General features: G+C 43.2%; 1 protein-coding gene across 1 annotated transcript in view; it reads left to right on the top strand.

The window, feature by feature from the left end:
* Positions 1-19,915, top strand: part of MAML3 (mastermind like transcriptional coactivator 3) — a 247,577-nt gene that overhangs the window by 43,062 nt on the left and 184,600 nt on the right. The gene's annotated exons all lie outside the window — the stretch shown is intronic.

Below are 19,915 nucleotides of genomic sequence, written 5' to 3'. Positions count from 1 at the left end.
CCTACCTAAAAACAGGGTTGTTATCACAAGTCAGGATTGGCTACAAGCCATCCATGTAGCAAGTAACTTTATCAGTTGTCCCAGGTAAGCCACCATATGCTCCTGAGTGAGTGTGTGCCCCGCGATCCTTTGCATTGGCCACAGGACCACAGCACTACCAGGAGCTCTGCAGGGCTCTATTGTAGGGGACCCACCAAAATGCATTCCTTGGGTTGCTTGTTTTGTTTCACAGCTTGAAAACTCCTCCATGGAGGACCATGAAGTGAGCTGTAGTGCTGGCTTTTACTGTTGCCACTTCATGGGAACATTCATGCAAGGGAGCTTCCCTTCCCTTTTCCCCTTTTGCAAGCCCTTTGGAGCAAAAGCTAAAGTTTCACCCTGTGTATTTTGGATGAAATGCTTAGTCGAGAATTTGAAAAATGTTAGAAGTAGTAGCTATCCCACGACACTTTTCTGAGAAAAATGGTGTTAGCAGTAATGTCCAATCCAATTCCAGGTGTAATAATTACATTTTGTTCACCTAACTTTTCCCTTTGTTGTCAATTTGCAACTCCTATTGCGCTGCTGTGTATCCTCCTCTTGTTCATGGATGAGTCACTTCAGTGAATGAAACTGTGGTGAGTTTCCAAGCTCTTTGGGAACCTTCCAGATAAAGATGCTATGTTCACTGAAGTTATTAATGTTAATGTGGTGCCTAGAATCAAGAAGGTTTTTTTCAGGAAAGAGAAAGAGTATCAGGTTGCCATTACCAGAATAGAAGACTGAGGAAAGAACTTGAAAACAGCCTGAAACAAGGTAGAATAATCCATTGGCTTAATACAAGGAAGACCAACTTCTTTCATAAATCTTTGACTGAACTGAACAGCTCTGTTTTACTCCATTGTGAGGAACTGGCCCAGGGAAAAAAAAAATAAAATAAAATAAAGAACCTAGTTGCTTACTCCACAGAACTGATGGCTGCAGGGTATCTGTGTATCCATCAGCTTGGGACAACTTAATGTGATTAGATGTTTATATGAATAAAAGCATCACATAGAATGATGACACTTACCTTTTATAGTGAAATGGGAGAGAAAGGAGCAGAAGGAGAAAAAAAAATGCTTAGATGAGAAGGGACAAATTTATGCAGGCTAGAGAAGCAGCTTCGTGAGGGGAAATCATCTCAACACGAGTCATGCAAGTAGGGTGAAATACATGCTTTTGTTGGAAAGCTAGGCACCAAGATGGATGAAAGGAAGTTAAGAGGACAAATATGTTAAAAAAAAAAAAGAAAAAAGGTAATTTATTCCAGAATTATATTAGAAATCCACTGGAGAGCTGATGAGCTTGAATAGCTCAGGAAGCTCAAGGAACAATTAAGAAGAGAAAATAAGAATGTAAAATACATTTTACACTGGTCTTCCATACAGAGGGATACCTCTTGAGCTTAGCATTACTTTTGGTAAAGATGGAGTTGGCAGGAGTAGAGATACTCTTATTTGTTAATAAGAACTCATTCAATAACTTGATTTAGCAGACAATGATACAAGTATGAGATTTTTCTGTCGACCAGATCCGTCCCACAGGGAGGTCTGCTGCCTCCCTGGGGCTCGGATTAGAGAGGTTAAAAGGAAACTCCCTGATCTTGTAAATTCCTCCAATTACTACCCACTGCTGATTTTTCAGGTTGGCAGTGATGAAATTATTACAAGAAATGTAAGGGCAATGAAGAGAGACTTCAGGGCCCTGGGACGGCTAGTTAGGGGGTCTGGAGCACAAGTAGTGTTTGCCTCCGTACCTCCTGCAGGAATGGGTGGAGAGGTAAACAGGAAGAGTTTACTGATCAATGAATGGCTAAGAGACTGGTGCCAAAGGCAGGGCTTTGGTTTTTTTGATCATGGGCTGCTATGTGAGACACCTGGCCTGATGGTGGCAGGTGGGATGCACCTGTCCCAGAGGGGGAAAAGGCTTTTGGGGCAGGACTTAGCAGGGCTCATTGAGAGAGCTTTAAACTAGATGTGAGGGGGGAAGGGGAGAAAACTGGGTCTGTTAGGGACAAGCCCAAGAGGAGCATACCAGGGCTTGAAGGAAGGTGGTCTAAGGAGGATTTGTTCCTACCAGTGTGCTCTGCTTGCTTCCTGAAATGCCTGTACACCAATGCACGCAGCATGGGGAATAAACAGGAAGTGTTAGAGGTCTGTGTGTGGTCTAAGGGTTATGATCTGGTAGCAATAACAGAGACATGGTGGGACAGCTCACACGACTGGAATGTGGCCATGGATGGCTATGTGCTTTTTAGGAAAGATCGGTCGGTGAAGCGAGGTGGTGGAGTTGCTCTTTATGTGAGAGAGCAGCTAGAATGTATCGAGTTTTGTGCAGGGGCTGATGAGGGGCAAGTTGAAAGTCTGTGGGTAAGAATTAAAGGGCAGGGTGGTATGGGTGATACAGTTGTGGGGGTCTACTACAGGCCTGATCAAGATGAGGAAGTTGATGAGGCTTTCTACAGGCAGCTGAAAGCAGCCTCACAACTACAGTCCTTGGTCCTCATGGGAGATTTTAACTACCCCGATATCTGCTGGAAGACTTACACAGCCAGCCTTTTACAGTCTAGGAGGTTCCTCCAGTGCATTGATGATAACTTCTTAATGCAAATGGTGGACAAGCCGACTAGAAGACGAGCGCTGCTGGATCTTGTGCTCACCAACAAGGAGGGCCTTGTTGAAGCAGTGGTGGTCAATGGCAGCCTTGGCTGCAGTGACCACGAGATGGTGGAGTTCAGGATCCTGTGTGGGAGGAACAGAATACCCAGCAGGACCAGAACCCTGGACTTCCGCAGAGCAAACTTCGGCCTCCTCAATCAATTGTTAAGGGAAGTCCCATGGGACAGGGTGCTAGAAGGTAAAGGGGCTCAAGATAGCTGGTCAACATTCAAGGACCACTTCTTGCAAGCACAGGATCAGTGTGTCCCAATGGGTAGAAAATCTAGTAAGGGAGCTAGGAGACCAGTGTGGTTAAAAAAGGAACTGCTGGGCAAACTCAAGTGGAAAAGGAAAATCTATAGATCATGGAAGGAGGGGCTGGTCACTTGGGAGGAATATAGGACTGTTGTTAGAGAATGTAGGGAGGCAACTAGGAAAGCTAAGGCCTCCTTGGAACTTAACCTTGCAAGTCGGGTTAAGGACAATAGAAAGGGCTTTTTCAAATACATAGCTGACAAAACTAACACCAGAGGCAATATAGGCCCACTGCTGAATGAGGCGGGTGCCCTGGTGACAGAGGATATAAAGAAGGCAGAGGTGCTGAATGCCTTCTTTGCCTCTGTCTTTACTCCTGCAGGCTTTCCCCATGAGGCCCACTTTCAAATAGCCCCAGAAGAAGTCAGGATAAAGGAGGAGTTTGCCCAGGTAGATGAGGATTGGGTTAGGGATCAGTTGAGTAATCTGGACGTCCATAAATCGATGGGTCCGGATGAAATGCATCCAAGGGTGCTGAGGGAGCTGGCGGAGGTCATTGCTAGGCCACTCTCCATCATCTTCGGTAAGTCATGGGTAACAGGAGAGGTGCCTGAGGACTGGAGGATAGCAAATGTCACTCCAGTCTACAAGAAGGGCAAGAAGGAGGACCCGGGTAACTATAGACCGATCAGCCTCACCTCCATCCCTGGAAAGGTGATGGAACAACTTGTCCTTGGCACTATCTCTAGACATATCAAGGAGATGGGGGTCATCAAGAGCAGTCAACATGGTTTTACCAAGGGTAAGTCATGTTTGACTAACCTTATAGCCTTCTATGAGGAAATTACTAGGTGGATAGATGATGGTAGAGCAGTAGATGTGGTCTATCTTGATTTCAGTAAAGCATTTGACACGGTCTCCCACAGCATCCTTGTAGATAAGTTGATCAAGTATGGGTTTGATGATCAGGCAGTGAGGTGGATCAAGAACTGGTTGAAAGGAAGGAGTCAGAGGGTTGTAGTCAATGGGGCAAAATCTAGTTGGAGGCCTGTGACTAGTGGAGTCCCTCAGGGGTCGGTACTGGGACGGGTGTTCAACATCTTCATCAACGACCTGGATGAGGGTACAGAATGTACCCTCAGCAAGTTTGCTGATGACACCAAGCTGGGAGGAGTGGCTGACACACCAGAAGGCTGTGCTGCCACTCAGAGAGACCTAGACAGGCTGGAGACTTGGGCGGGGAAAAACCTGATGAAGTTCAAGAAGGGCAAGTGTAGAGTTTTGCATTTGGGGAAGAAAAACCCCATGTACCAGTACAGGTTGGGGGCTGACCTGCTTGAGAGCAGTGTAGGTGAAAGGGACCTGGGGGTCCTGGTAGACAGGAGGATGACCATGAGCCAGCAATGTGCCCTTGTGGCTGAGAAGGCCAGTGGCATCCTGGGGTGCATTAGAAAGGGGGTGGTTAGTCGATCGAGAGAGGTTCTCCTCCCCCTCTATTGTGCATTGGTGAGGCCACATCTGGAGTATTGTGTCCAGTTCTGGGCCCCTCAGTTCAGGAAGGACAGGGAAGTGCTTGAAAGAGTCCAGCGCAGAGCCACAAAGATGATTAAGGGAGTGGAACATCTCCCTTATGAGGAAAGGCTGAGGGAGCTGGGTCTCTTTAGTTTGGAGGAGACTGAGGGGTGACCTCATCAATGTCTACAAGTACGTAAAGGGTGAGTGTGAAGAAGATGTTTTTCAGTCATGACCAGTGATAGGACAAGGAGTAATGGATACCAGTTGGAGCAGAGGAGGTTTAAGGTGAATATCAGAAAAAAATTTTTTACCGTGAGAGTGACAGAGCACTGGAACAGGCTGCCCAGAGAGGTTGTGGAGTCTTCTTCTTCACTGGAGAGATTCAAGACCTACCTGGATGCATTCCTGTGTGATGTACTCTAGGTGACCCTGCTCTGGCAGCGGGGTTGGACTAGATGATCTTTCGAGGTCCCTTCCACCCCCTAGGATTCTATGATTCGGACTCTGCTTGTAGCTTTGCCCTATAATTCCCTGGTCTGTGCTTCATTTTTCTTGTCTTCAAAGTGGAGATAAAGATATTGGCATTGTTTTTAAAGCAGTTTGAAGTTGACTGATATGTGTATATAAATGTAGAGAGTTTTTAATATTTGGACTACATTAATCTATCAAGTCAGTAGTTAACTTCTTCAGTATTAGCTGAATTACCTCCCAGGAAAAAAACAACCCCCCCAAAATAATTTAATTTATCATTAGAGCTGTAATAAGAAGAATCTGTAAGATTGCCAGTGTTCTTCTTATTGAGGTGGGGATGATGATAAGGGTCATCCAGCGTATTATAAACTCATGACTCTCATTTAAGCACCTAAGAAAACTGTTCTGAAAGTCATTACAGATGTCATTATAAAGTACCTGAGGCACAAACCAGCATGGCTTTCTGTAAGTGTGAACTTTGTCTAACATATTCGAATTCTTTGAAAAAGTTAAAATAGTGAGTAATGGGAGAAATAATAGATATACTGTAACTTAGTTACACTCTGAAAAGGTTTTTGTTAGTTTCTCAGAAGTGGCTGTTAGGGAGAGCTGGTAATCGTGGTTAAGTCTTATAGTCATACTATAGGTTTTAAAACTATTTCAGATAGGAAGCAAAGAAACTGAAAATTCTTACCAAGGGAAAAGGCTGATTTGTCATCCTGGGAAAATGTTAACAGCAGAGCATCTTGGGGGTCATACTACTGTACTGGATGATAACAGCACTAATGATCTAGAAGAGGGGCTAAGCAGCCTGATTATCAACCCTTAAAAGAGATACAACATTGCTGATGTCAATCAAGCCTGTATAGAAGAACTGGGAAACCTTCCAAGAGGAGTTTCCAAAGCATTTAGTCCGGCTGAACCCTCAAGTGTGGGGAAACATCCACTGAAGTGTAAGGACTTTGGTGGTGCCCAAAGATAAAGCAAAACCAGGCATAAAATAAATATTTGACAATATGTTCAAGTATTTGTGGCGTAGTCATGTGCAAGCTTTTTCAAGAGGCTCAACGGGGTGTAGTAGTCACCTTTGCATGAAAAAGTCAGCAGTGGTTATCTAGCTCTGATCTACGCTTGGAAAATAGCCTTTCTCTGGAAGCAGCTTCAGCTCGCTAATGCAGGTCTGCTGGCCCTTCTGGGTGGAACACAACTATTTGAAATCAGTATTTTCCAGGAGGGGCTTTTGTGCCAAGTTGTATTTGGCCTTCTGATTTTTGATAGTGGCATTAGCAGATCCCAAGCAGACAAAGTAATCCTCCCCATATCCTGCCTTATATTCTTCCAGTTTCTGACAATCATTGGTCAAGAGACTTCCTCAACAAAACACCACCTTGTTTAGAAACAACTGGTGGATCTGCAGTCTAGTAACTTGTTTTAATCCTTGATTGAGCCCATTCCTCATTTTGATCTGCACCCACAGTTGCCCAGTTTTCCACAGCTGCACAACAAGCAGCTTTTTTCTGTTGGTTTCAAACCTCTGAACAACTCAAAGATGGCTTGCTGAAAAATCTGGCAAGAAAAGAAACACTTTTTTCTGTGTGAGTTTGTCCTCCCCACCATTTTCACCTTCTGGTCTGTGCTTCCTTGCCTTTTGTTTTTCTTCTTCTTTTTTTCTTTTTTTTTTTAAACTTCCTAAATCACTGGAAATCTATGCAGCTTCCCTCCCCCCCCCCCCCGCCGCCTCCAACTTTATACTCTTTTAACTAATTAAAATGGCTTATTGGCAGATATGACAAGAATCAGTGCAACACAGAGCAAGTGTCATGGCCTGTGGTCTGGGAGGAGTAAGGGAGAGGAGTTGGTAAGAGAACAATGGAGCTCCCTTTTCAGTAGCTGTGAGGTGATAAGGGGTTTCCTGTCCAAAGTGTGACTCTAAATCTCCCAATATTCATCCATACTTCTCTGTGGTTGTACATTCTCACTTTCAAGAGAGTTGCTCCAAAACTAGATGATTTTTTACAGCTTATGTGCAGTTCACAAGAAAACATGAAAGGTGCTGAAAAATTGTAGCGAGATTCTATCTGTCTGGAAGTTCAGCTGCATTATTTTCCCTGACTGTTATTGTGGGGTTTCTCTGGATACCTGATGTGCTTTTTTTCTTTAGGGAAGAAATGGAGACTTCTAGGCTAACGCACGACTGAACCTGTGTTTCCAGATGTGAAAAGCTAATGCATTCAGAAACTGTTTTAAGTGAATTCTCTTGAATATAAAGGAGACATATTGGGGGAAACTCAGCAGGAATTCTTTATATTGTGCAGCTTCCCAGCCTGTTCCTTATGCTCACACAGCAAACCTCATTGGACAGCTACTCTCAGGCTATTTTTTTTTTTTCCTGTGGCAGCAGTCACTTCAGTTTATCCCTTTGTTGCCATGGCTTCTGCTTTAAGTTTACTGCCCCTCTCGATGTTTTAGAGTTGGGCCTTCAAAGCAAAACTTTGCCTTCTGCAGAAGGGCACCTGGCAATAAACTAGGTGCAGCTTAGTGTGGGAAATGTAAATCTGATAGAAGGAGCGATAGTTTAAACAACTTCAGCCCCATTCCCGAAGGGCCTTTGATGATGATATGCCCTGTTTATTAACGTGGGAAGGGCACATGCTCCCTGTCTCTGGGACTGCAGAACATAATTGCTGTATTTTAGGCCTCTGTCTAGGTGAAATGGCAAATATAGGCACTGTTCACTAGAGCAGTGATGAAATCTGATCTGCCAGAATTTGGCGTGTACTTCTGCTGAGCAGAAGTATTATGGACTTAATCTCCTGCTCTCTCCTTGTGGCTTTCGTCTCATGGGAAACGTCCTGGAGCGGAGCTGGGTCCTCCTTGCCACCTCTGTGCCTAAGAGCACCAGAAGAAGTGTCTGTACCCATGTGGCTTTATCTGCTTTGGCCCAAAAAACCAAATGTGGCCTCAGAGTGAGGAGCCACTACAAGCTTGGCTTGTAGCAAAGGGCAAACATTAGCCCAGTACATTTTGCTTTGAGCTACTGCCTCACCTGCTGCTGTTTCAGTTTTCATCTTGATTCCTACAAAGATCTCTTTTTCAGGTGCAAGATTGTACTTGTGTGTTTTTTGTTGTGTGGGGTTTTTTTTGTGGTGTTTGTTTGTTTTTGTTTGTTTGTTTTGTAGTGGAAGAAAAAATACTACATAGCACTGAAAAGAGACTTAAATGACTTGGCAAAAAGTTTTCTGAAGTTATTTTTATATTCTGTAAAAACTTAATAGCTGTTATCTTAGGTATTTCAAGTTTGTTCATTATCTAGCAGTACATCAGCCAAATTTTTAATTTTTTTTTAAAACAGTTAAAAGTGGTGGTGGGGCACCTTTCAATTCTCAGTTGAACAGTTCTTTTGAAGTCTGTAAATATTTTTAATGAGTGCCTTTGTTTTTTTGTTGGTTTGTGTGGTGGTTTTTTTTCTTTGCTTTTGTTTGGTTGGTTTGGATTTGTTTTGTTTGTTGTTGTTTGGTTTTTGTTTTTTGTTTTTTGTTTTGTTGGGGTTGTTTTTTTTTTAGACTCTTGCCTGTCAGTAGGATATCCTTACACAATTCCAAAGAAAATTCAGTTCTAATACTTAAAGCCTTTTTAAATTTTTGCAGTTCTGGTAACACAGTAAACTCCAACTTCGTTAAGTGGTCATTATGGAAAAGTGAAGCCAGAGCATGTAAAATAAGTAAGACAAAAGCAGAAAACAAGCAAGCTGACAACCATGGTCTTTGAGAAGATGTAGTTGACATGAGATCTTATCAACTGCATTTTGAAAAAGAAAGACTAATAATAAGTAGTAGAAGCTGTTTTGGAGACAGCACTTGCCCAAGCTTGCCTGCCAGTTAGTGTTTTGTAACCACAGTGTCATTGTGCTAGAGCTGGCTGGTGCTGTGTGATGGGTCTGCAGTTAGACTGGAAGTTTAGTGTAGCACCAGAGTGAAGCTGGCAATTCACAAACAGCCAAAAAGGCATTCAAATAAGACCGTATTTTCCATTAGGGTGCTTGTAAATGTTAATTGTAAGAATAGCAAGTGTGAAACAAAAAAAAAGAAATGGGCTATGTGGGTCTTAAAAAGGGAAGAAAAACCTCTAATTAGGTACAACTGGTGTTGGAGTTTTGCCTGATTAAAGCCAGAAAGATGAGATGCATTTTTTTTCGAGTTACTTGGCTCTGCTCTATTTAATTCTTCAGTTTCACAGTTTGTATTCAGATTTACCTGAGAAAAAAATGAAGCATAATTTTGAAGCACTGGACTAAATTCATCCTGATATAATCAATCCAAGTGGAATTACACTGAGGAAGAATTTGGCACAGGCTTTCTAAACTTATTGAGAGAGAAATCATAATCTAACCTGTAAGGGAAGCATGGAAAAAAAAAATATCTTTATCTGAAATAGCACACCATTACCAACAGCCTTTCTAAAGCACTTTCATTTGTCTTCTCTTCCTATCACTTTATGCTGATTACATTTGTGCTAATTATGTATGTTCCCTTCTTCTTTCCTGCAGATTAACCATTGCAGGAGCAATGTATTTGCACACGTATATATTTAAATATATGAAAACTCTGATTATAGTCCTTATTTATTGTAGCAGTGCTTTCAACAAGGGATAGATACTATTTAAGCAAATCTTTACCACTTCTAAATTGAAAGAAAAATATTTGAATTACTAGATTTGCTTTCCAGATTGGGAAGAACTAAATAGAAATAATTTGGTGGGTTTGTTTGGATTTTTTTTTATATGGAATATGCACAGGACTGACATCATGGAGTTCAGATACCTTCTCTTGTCTTCCATAAGAGACTCTGTATTCCTTGCCTTCTCTCTACTGTCTTTTATAGGTTTGGGCATGTTGTTTAGATTCTTAGTGCATCAGGTCATATTATCAATGGGATCTGTAGAATGACGATAAATTTATCTTCCTGGAGGGTGTTTTAAACATCTGGACTGAGTTGAAAGTCATTAGTACCAGTGAAAGTCCTTATCTGCAGGGGCCTGTTGTACAGGGATGCTCCAGAGTTTCTCTAGTGTGACTGAGAGGAAAACACATTACACGGGGCTCCATCTAAGAACTGCTAGATTTGATTTGCCTTGCACTTTCTCTGCTTCATAATGATGTTACCTCTGTGGAAGTTACTCAGGTAACGGCAGTACAAAACTAGGTGCTCCATGCCATAAAACACTGCTTATTGGCAGTATGTGCATTCACTTCAGCCTGGCCAAGAAGTACTGAGGTTGGACATCACAGAACAGAGCTGTGGATGTCAGCTGCTGCCCTTGCACAGTGGTCCTAGCCCTGACCACATCTGGCAGCAACTGTATCCTCTTAGCTGGTGAAGATGCACTCACAAGTGTGGATAGTCCTTCGGCCAAAAAAACCACGGTCACACACAACTCCTCCCCCCCGCACATCTGGATTTCTACAGCAAAGTGTTATAGTAGTAAAATCTCCTTTTTCTTTACCATTTCCAAAGAAAGAAAATCCTACTTCATTAGCTATACATACTAGAAATTATTTCTGTTAATAAGAATTTAGCTGTGCAAGGAACAGATGGTTTCAGCAACCTCTCAGAAGAGTGACTTACGCTGTCATCCTGTTTAGCTAAGCTAAACCAAACCAGATCAAGATATTCTTGTTCCACAGAGGGATGCCCACAGTTGCAGTTCTTCAGGATCAACAGTTGTGCCTTAATTTCACATCCTACCATAATCTGAATTAATATTCAAGTTCAGGCAAGTACTTTTGTTGGAGGAAACAGACTCTGTTAAAGTAGACAGCAAACCAACTATTTGCTGTATGTGATTAAACTGAAGTTAATTTCAACATAAATACACCCACACACTGATCTTTCTGTTATACAAAGTTCATAAGACTTATCATTAGAAAGTGGAAACCTTGCTATCCCAGCCCTGCTTATTGAGGGACACAGCTTCATGTCTCAGCCTGATTCGAGCCCTACCCAAGCTTCTTCATGACCACAGCCAAGCCTTGGCAACAAAGGCAGCTCCAGCGCAGGGATTCAAGATGCAGCAGCTACAGAAACAAGTATCTGCCCTTCTGCTCTCTGTGCCTGTGCCCCCTTTCTGCTGCGGGCTCCACCAGACTTTGCAGAGCCCTGCCGCTGCTTCAGGGTGCAGGCAGCAGCCCCGCAGCAGCTGCTGCTCTTGTAGCTGAAACCCTCCCTCCCGCTCCCCCTCCGCCATGGCGTCAGAGCAAGCTGCAACACTGCTCTCAACTTGTTCTATCCAGTTCACGCAGCCAGCCAGTTCCTAGAGATACATTCCTGTGGCTGCCTGAAGCTTCACAGGAGGAAAAACCTCCTTGAGCTCCCCCCCCCACGCATCCCAAGCTGTCTATAGGCAAAGGTCAGATCATCTTTTCTTCTGTTGCCTGTTCCCCCAGTCTCACACTCTCTCTTGTGGCATGGCTCAGGAAAAAAAGGAAAAGCTTTTTATTAAAATGTGTGTTTATAGGGGAAGCTGTGGAATGAGAAAGGGCAGAATTTGTCTTCCTAATATTTAAAAGTTTTCTTTCCTCTCTTAAACTTTTTTACATAACAAAAGCAAAGGTCACAGGAATGAAAGGAGAGGTGAGCTGAAGATTTTACAACTCTGTCTATGACTTAGTTAAGAATGCAGAATTTCTTTGGAGTTCTCTGCTGAGTTAACTGAGGTTGCTGGTGAAAGCGAAAGTGTATTTATAGCACCAGATGCAGGATAAGCAGATACAGCTCCATTAACTAGCAGCACAAATGGCCCTGAACACCAGTAACCAACAACGGGATCATCTTCCCCATTAGCCCTCTTGGAGGAGATCTGGTGGAAGCAGTAGGGCTGAGCAGATGAGGGGTCTAGGTTTGGGGGAAGACTGTCTTGTCTTCAACTCCTCATTGTTTTTGGGCGTTCAGGCCACGATGGTAAAGCTCTCCTCATTCCTTCGTGTTAAGGTTATTCTTTTGGTCTGTGCTGCTGTGGAGCTGCTTACACTGTGCTCATGGTAGGCTATGAAAACTTATGCCTACAGAAAAATGAATGTAGTGACTCAGCAGGCCTTACTCAGTGCAGGTTATCAGGAAGATTATGTATTGTGTTCACAGCTCCATGTGAATAAATGATTAGAGAGGTATCTGTATCCCAGAATTAGGTTGCTGGGTGGTTCAAGTCAACCACAGACAGGTAGCTGGAAATACTTGCTCAAGGAGATTGCGAATGAAGGTCAGTCAGGCTTGATGCACGAGTACTGTTAAAGTGGAGACAGCCACGTTTCTCTTGTAAGAAAGCTGCTGTGAATCATAATTGTGGAAATGATATACAGATGCACAAAGCTGAGGCATAATTCTTCTCTGAAGCCGGCGGTATTCAGGTTCTGTTCCCAGGCGTGCTCCTGCTGATGCTGAATTTTCTCTGTAACAAGTACTTCATCGAGGGACCAATCCTGTCCTCTCTTGCCCTGGCAGAATCACTGCAATGAGGAAAGGCAGAGGGAAGGCTCTGGGAGTACTGCACTGTAGGAAGGAGAGTTGGGAGCACAGGGGTCAGATGTGATTGTAGCTTAGCTGGCAGCTCACTCTCCCAGGCCTGGAAGAACTGGAACTTCAGGACAGTGTTATTGGAGCTGGAGCAGGCTCCACTCTGTGGCACAGGGAGAGGGCCTGTGTGAGCACCCCTGCACCTTCTTGCGCAGCTGTAGTGGGGCGTGTTTTGGCCTCTGGTGCTAGGCACTAGAGGGAGACATCAAGATGTGATCTTGCTTGAGGGTGCTTCAGTAGTGTGTACATACGATGCCAGGTCTTTCATCCCTTTCTACATCATCTGTGGAAGTTCCAGTACCACAAGAGCAGTTATTTGGTAATTAACTATAAATGCTTGCCCATTCAGACATAAGCGTGGCAGCATCTATCTCAGAAACCTTCATCATAAAGTGTTTTAGCTGAAAGAGTGTAAATCTGGGATCTGGGTGATCAAGTGGCTTCTGTCGAAAAGACACCAGTGCGGTGTGTTGGCTGGTAGCTCCTAACTCTGTGAGATTTCCATCCACGTTTTCCTTAACAGCTCTTCCAAAATGAGTGCATCCCAGAGGAGGAGCAAGCAGGGTACTGAAAAGCAAGCCCATGCCCTGCTACTCAGAAGCAAAGACTGCCTAGCAACCAGGCTCACTGCAGCAAGGGAAGATGTAGCGTGCGAGCCTGTGGCCCCTGCTCTTTTAAGGAATGAAACCAAGATGCCAAAGGAAGTTGCCCTTTCAGCATCAATCACATAGCCAGGGTCTCACCTTTACAGAGGCCTTACAGTCAGCAGAGCAGCACAACATACTGCTCAGTTGTGCCTTTGCCCTTCCGCAGTGTTCGTGCCATCCTTCTCAGTGCCATCGCAGTGTAAAACCAGGTCAAGTGGTTCTGTCCTCAGGCTGAGGCATACCAGTCCTTGAAGTGACTTGGCCACAATGACTAGAAGTTTCCTCCAGAAATAGATTGCATCCCTAACAAGCAGGTGTGTTATGAGCTGATAAAAATTATCTCAAAGGCCAAGAATCAACTTCACAAGCAAAGGGAAGGGCAATGATCACTGGTTGTTACTCCTGCTGTTGCGAGTCAGAAATTAAGCTGAGGGTTTACTGCGAAGAGGGTTAAAACACTGGTAATTCAGTGTCTACCAGCTGGGAAGTATAATAAAGCCTGCACTTCTGTGCTGGTAAGGGGCAAATGCTGCAGAAACAGAACCTTTATTACATAATTATGCCTCCTACATAAAGCTTTGGAGGGGGAAAGCTAGCAGGGCTGTGCGTCGTTAAAATGACACAAAACATGCCACCACAATTGGAGTCCTGTGTGTGCTGCAGACTGTACAACATGCACATACTCTTCGTGGCCTTGCTGCACTCATGAATTTCAGTTCACCCTATTGGCAGCTGGGAGGGAGGCTGCCTAATAAAACATGTGCTGTGCTTTCTGCCATGGAAATGGAAGATGGGAGGGTAGGGGTGTTTTGTTGTTTGTTATTGTTTTACCAAACATTTAATTCAATGATTGAAAGGAAAGGGAGGGAAAATACAATTCCTAACTTAAAAAGATGCTGACTTGAGCACACTCCCTTTAAAGGGCAGTGAGGCTCCAGAGTGCTGCTGGGTCCATGAAGCCCTTCTGGATCATCTGTGGTTGGTTGGTGGTGGCCCCTTTGCCTTCTGCAGGGGAGATGCTCGCAGGCACTGGTGGAAGTTGCATTCGGCTGTTGTCAAGAAGGTGTGTTCCACCCACAGTAGGAGGCCATGAACAACACTTGGAGACTCAGGATAAAAGAGGTTCCAGTAATTTTAGTATTGGCATAAAGAAGACTTTTTATCTCAAAGCACTGGGCAAGCAACAAATCATATTAACGGCTATCAGGATGGCTTGAGCAGCACTTTTCCTGTTGTACAAGTGAAGGCTCTGACATTGAATGATTGTAATTCTGCTCCAGAAATGGCAGCTCCATGGATTTTCTCTGAGCATATGCTTAGTGGTCTCTCTTACGAGATTTGTGTTTTCTGTCATCTGCTCCTTCTTCAATATCCAAAGCACAAAGTTGAGAGGAAGTGAGAAGATATTTCCTTTTTGTGTGTGCTGTCAGTGCAGCCATGAAGAGCGTTCTTGTATATTATTTTTCAATTCTGTGTAAGCCAAAATGAAGGCATTCTTTCTGTCCTGAAGTTCTTACAGTTAAAGGATTTAATTCAGAAAAGTATTTAAACCATCTGTATTAATGACAGCATTTAAGTAGGCATTTAAGTACTTGTTTGGATTGTATCCTAATAAGGATGCTTTGTTGAATGGAGCTGAAATAGAAAAACTGAAGAGAAGTTATGGAGTGTATTAGTGAAACACCTGGTGACTCCTGGCAAGCATTTTGCTGCTTCCATTTCTCTTAATCTTCTTGCTTTGCTTTAATTGATTCCATTTTTATTGTTTAGTGGGTTGAACAGGATTGGAGGGAGGCATACAGACATATAGCACCAGTGGCACAGGGAAGAGAGATGAAGCAAAAGGGTGACTAAAGTGATGTACCCAGGGCCATTCTACAGGGGAATGGCAGAGGTGTAACTGAAAATCAGTGTTTCATGGCTTCCTTTTTTAAACATAGGAAGTAATAATCACAAAACTGAGTTAGTTCCCATATATATGTGAGGCATGAAAAGCTGGGTCTCCTTTGATTTTCAGTCCCTCTGGGTTTTCACTTGGCTTTTGGTACCCTGTGACTTTTGGCAGCACTGGAAAAAGAAAGCCAACTCAGAAATACTGGGTTAAATTCTGACCCTTATCAGTCCAAGCAAAGTTAATGGGCTTGCATTACTCTAATGAGGAATGCAAAGGTTTAGAAGTTGCTTAGTTGCTGGCCCTGTAGAGATTTCATACAGTAGGACAGAACTTGTATATCCCCCAGATATATTTTTATCACCACAGTCATGATAACATGATATGTCATGCTGCCAGTTTCCCACTGTAGATGAAATGTTTCAGCTGGTGGTCTGTGTAAGCACTAGGCCCATAGCATGCTTCTGTGTGGCCTCCCACTTCTTCCAGATGATATGAGAACACCTCCTCTTGCATTGCCTGTGTCAAAAAACAAGCTGCTTTGTGCCATCTCTGTGTTTAAGGATCTTATCTTCTCTGGTCTGTGTGCAAGGCCCCACAGATGAGTACATCAGAGCATCAGTACAACAGTTTCCAGATTGGAATACAGGTGCTCCCAAGGTGAAACCACCTAGTTGGTTCCCTCTGTTCCAGCAGATCTTTTCCTAGCACATCTAGCAAGTTGTAACTGTTCATTTCAATGATACAACCAAGACTCTACTCATATTAGCAGTGCTATGTCAGTGGAGCAGCAATGTTGGGTCTCTCTTGCCTGAACAAAATTGTCAGGTGGTGCTAGTACTGCAAAGTCCTTGATAGTGGCTGTAATGTGAGAGGCAGAGAAAAGCAAACTTCCCAGTGGATCTGTGCTGAGCTGATGATAGCAGAGGTTGGAATCGATTGAAAATCATTGAGAGGGAACAGGAAGGCTGACTTAGTTTTAACCCCATTCTTCAAGTGCACTCTCTGCCTGACTCAATGTGCAAAATCCCAACAGCTCAGCTGAGGTCAGGGAACAGGAGCAAATACAACTGTTTTATCTGCCTTATCCACAGAAAACATTTCATGCCTGACTGATTTGGGTCAGCCATGAACAAGTTATTTGATTATAAATGGAACATATTAGAAGCAGTGATGTTTTGCAAATCTCCCTGTAAGTCTGCAGTTAACTTTAACAAGAGGTCAGCAAAATGTCTTAACAGCTGAACAGTTTGCAGTCTGCCCATGTATAAGCTGCCTTTACAAAGTCTCTGCCTACACATGGTAGGCATAGGAGGCCTGTTCCATGTTCACGACATTCACTGAGCCTTTCTAATGTAGTGTTAAATATTGAAATTAGCTTGCAGTATTTTAAAGCTGTAGTTAAAACTAGCATGGCTGGTATGATGTAAATGCCTAGATAAAGCCAAGACAACATGTGTAAGTGGAATTCTGGTGCCACTGAGGAAAGTGGCAGACCGTGCAATGACTGCAGTCAAAAGCAATTTCACCCACAGTGCTTAACAAGTTGAGAGTCAGGCCTAGATCTTTCATTGTTTCCCATTTCCCATCACCTTCACTGAGAGGAGACAGATGTAGCTTTATTTTTCTTGCAGTTACTGTGACCCAAGAGGAACAACAGAGTGCTGAGGATATGTGAAAAGAGCTTCTGAATAGTCTGTGCAGATACATATAGAAATATGATATATAATGCAAAATGCCCATGACAGACACGATTTACACATTAAACCACAATTTATGAGGGCTTATGGACTATTAGAAACTATGTAACTGTGTATAATAAACATCTTGAATTACTCTTTGCTAAAGCTTATAATGCAGAACACACAAGTTTTCCCTGAAGACCCTTACAGATGAAAGGCTAGAGGGAAAACAAATAGAGATGAAGATGGTGCTGAATAAGCCACAGACTGCAACGTGTTTGCTGTCAAGCTTTGCAGAGTTGCTTTACATTGTGCCTTTATTGCAGACAGTGTCCCGTGCTTTACCTGACACTGCTGTGCTGGTGGGCACGAAACAGAGCTCCTGGGTACAGCCCAGCAGCGTATGACCTGTTCCCAAGCATTTACTTCCCTCTCAGGGAGTAAAACTTTGAGTCACTGGTCTTCCAAGTGACTGACTTTCCCAATAGTTGCCTTCCCCTGAATTGTGAAATGAGAGCAAAATTTATGCCACAGATGTTAACCAGTGGGGGAGGCTGGGCAGTTCTGTGTGTTGTAAGGCACCCGCGGAGCCAAGACTATCGCAGTATTTCCAGCAGACATAGTAGAATTCAGAGATCTTCTAACTTTGAACTCTGTGCCCAGCACTGCCTGCTTTCTGTTGCTCTTTTCCTTGTATGAGGACATAGGGTGTGAGGGAGCCCATTTCGATCCCTCCTGCTACAATTTTGTAATGGCCAGAATGCAGCCAAGCTCCTGGAGTGCAATTGAGAGAATAGGTCAGATAAGAAATCCCTAAGATAGCATTATGTTAGACAATTCAAAGAATTCCACTGGGCAGAAAAAGGAGATTCAAGTTCCCAGTTTTCATAGACCAGAGATGCCAGCAAAGTTGAAAAGCAGATTCTGTTTGGTATTATCACCACCCACTTTTCCCAAAGATGTTCTACTTTCCTCAGCGGCCTCCCTGTTGCTGTAGCTATAAATAAGTATATATCTTTATGTGTGTGAGAGATTCAGGCTTAAACTTATATTTAAGCTCCAAGGTTATATATAACAGGGCTGTATTAACCATGACAAACCCCTCATTGTTCTGTTCTTGTTTTATCTTAGTGTAGTGTAGTGTAATGTTCATGGTATGTGTGCGTACAGGCATACGTTAACATATGTAGACAGGCATGGGGCAAAAAAAAAAGAATCCAGATTCTCTTCTCCATTTCTCTAGTTGGGTGTTGGTGTAATTAACTTTCAGGGTGTAAAGGAAATAATTTTGTTCTAAGGCTTGAGCAACAGCATTGCACAAAAAGGCTACAGTTCTGTGATAAAGTATGTAATGACTAAGTTTAGTCATTCCAGCTTCACTTGAAGAATCTCACTTCCTAGACTTTGCCAAACCATTTCTGAGGAATGGAAAGTAACTGTATTTTATCCTTCTAGCAAGCTTCATAGTGCTTTCTAATTAATCAGAAAGCTTTGCTTGGATCGTTGTGTAGAATGGATATGCTTTCCTGGGAAATGTTGGTCAAGTTTCTATAGAATGAGGAAAGCAGTTAGCAAGAGGGAGTTACTGGCCTGGTAGCTGGCAAATATTTAGATTATATGGATCACTTGCCAAAGAGCATGAATCTGGGATGCTTATACTTTGCTCAGAGCAGGCTCTTTGGCAACTCCCCAGGGATGTTCCTAATTTGCTAATTGTGGAGCAGGTTAATGATGTAAGTCCACAGGAGACTGTAGCACCTGTAGTTAATTTTGCTGCTTATAAAGAGCTCATCAGCATACAGGTTTTGGAGTGTAGTTTCTTCTTTGTTCTTGTTCTCTGCAGACTGTTGAGGGACCCAACTAAACCAGCTATAGAAACCAGATATACACCTCTGCAAAACTGTTGGTAGACACCCCTCCCTGCCCTCTTCCTCAGTCTCTATTCAAGGCTGCTCCAACCAACTTGGCTGTCAAAGGTTCAGAGTGCTTCTCTGTTAGGTGGGATGGTGAGATTCAAAATCAAGTTGGCTGACAAGAAGCTGCTTGGGCAGCCTTCATTCCTATGCCATGCTGCATGGTGGTGGCTACTAACAAGGGATTTTTGGATGCTTTTTCCTGAGGGCAATTCATGGCTTCACAAGCTACCCAGCCTCAGCTGAACAGTTAAATGGCTGTGTGTGGCCTTTTAGAAAATACTGGTACAATGTGTTAGTTTATACCTCCGTGGGAAAGTTGCAAGTTAATGAGCCTTTACTTCGTATTTGCTATGATCTAGGAATGCACAAACAATGGCTCATCTCAGTCCTGGTAATTTGTTATGCTTGTAAACTTGGCTACTTCTGTGAACTCACAAAGACTAGTGAAATCTGCAGTCTGCCTTATTCTGTGTATTTTTAAATTATTATTATTTTAACTGATTTGACATCTGTTAGTCAAATGTGTATGATTTTAGATTAGTAAGAAGACTTTACAGTTGGGTCATCCTTTGTAAAAGAAAATTATTGTTTTTCTTAGATACTGAGCCCCACAGAAGGAGTCTGGTATTTCTATTTTCTCTAACGTTATAGGTAGCAAATGCTTTTTCTACTGGGCATAAATAATAGCTGGTTTCACTACTGCTGGCAAAGCAGAGTCCCATTTTGTGGGGAGTACTGATGTTTCTCAAGTCTGAATGCAGAAGAGAGAGGTCTTAGTCCCTGTGTATTTGCACAACACTGGATTTCCAAGGGCGTTTCTTTTTGTTTGTGCTGTTTCCTTGCTCTTTTCAAATGAATAAGAATGGACGTATTAGCAAATGAAAATCCAGCACAGAATTAACTGGCAGCCACTCAGATAGCAGGAGGTAGAGGAGCAGCAAGGGAGTGTCCTCACAAGCATGCTGGGGGAATCAGCTGAAGGATGACAGGCTTTCAATATTCTGCCCGACTGTCAAGTCTGCAAATGGGATTACAAACCAGTGACAACTGTGATGGCTGGTATTATGTGGACACCTGTTCACCCAGTGCTGGACACAGGCTAGCATCCACATAGGACGGTGAACAGTCACCAGATGGTAATGGCTTTCAGTTACTATGCATTTTTCCTGGATTTGATCCAGCAATTTAGATGAGATGCTCTTTGCTAGCAAAACAGCACTAGAAGGGACACAGAGCTCTCAAAGGGGTTCAAATAAAAACGTTTGTTAACGAACCACAAAATTCCCCGTGT

This window comes from Apus apus, chromosome 4 (assembly GCF_020740795.1).
Source record: "Apus apus isolate bApuApu2 chromosome 4, bApuApu2.pri.cur, whole genome shotgun sequence".
NCBI lineage: Eukaryota > Metazoa > Chordata > Aves > Apodiformes > Apodidae > Apus > Apus apus.
This window is presented reverse-complemented; position numbering and strand designations above follow the sequence as displayed.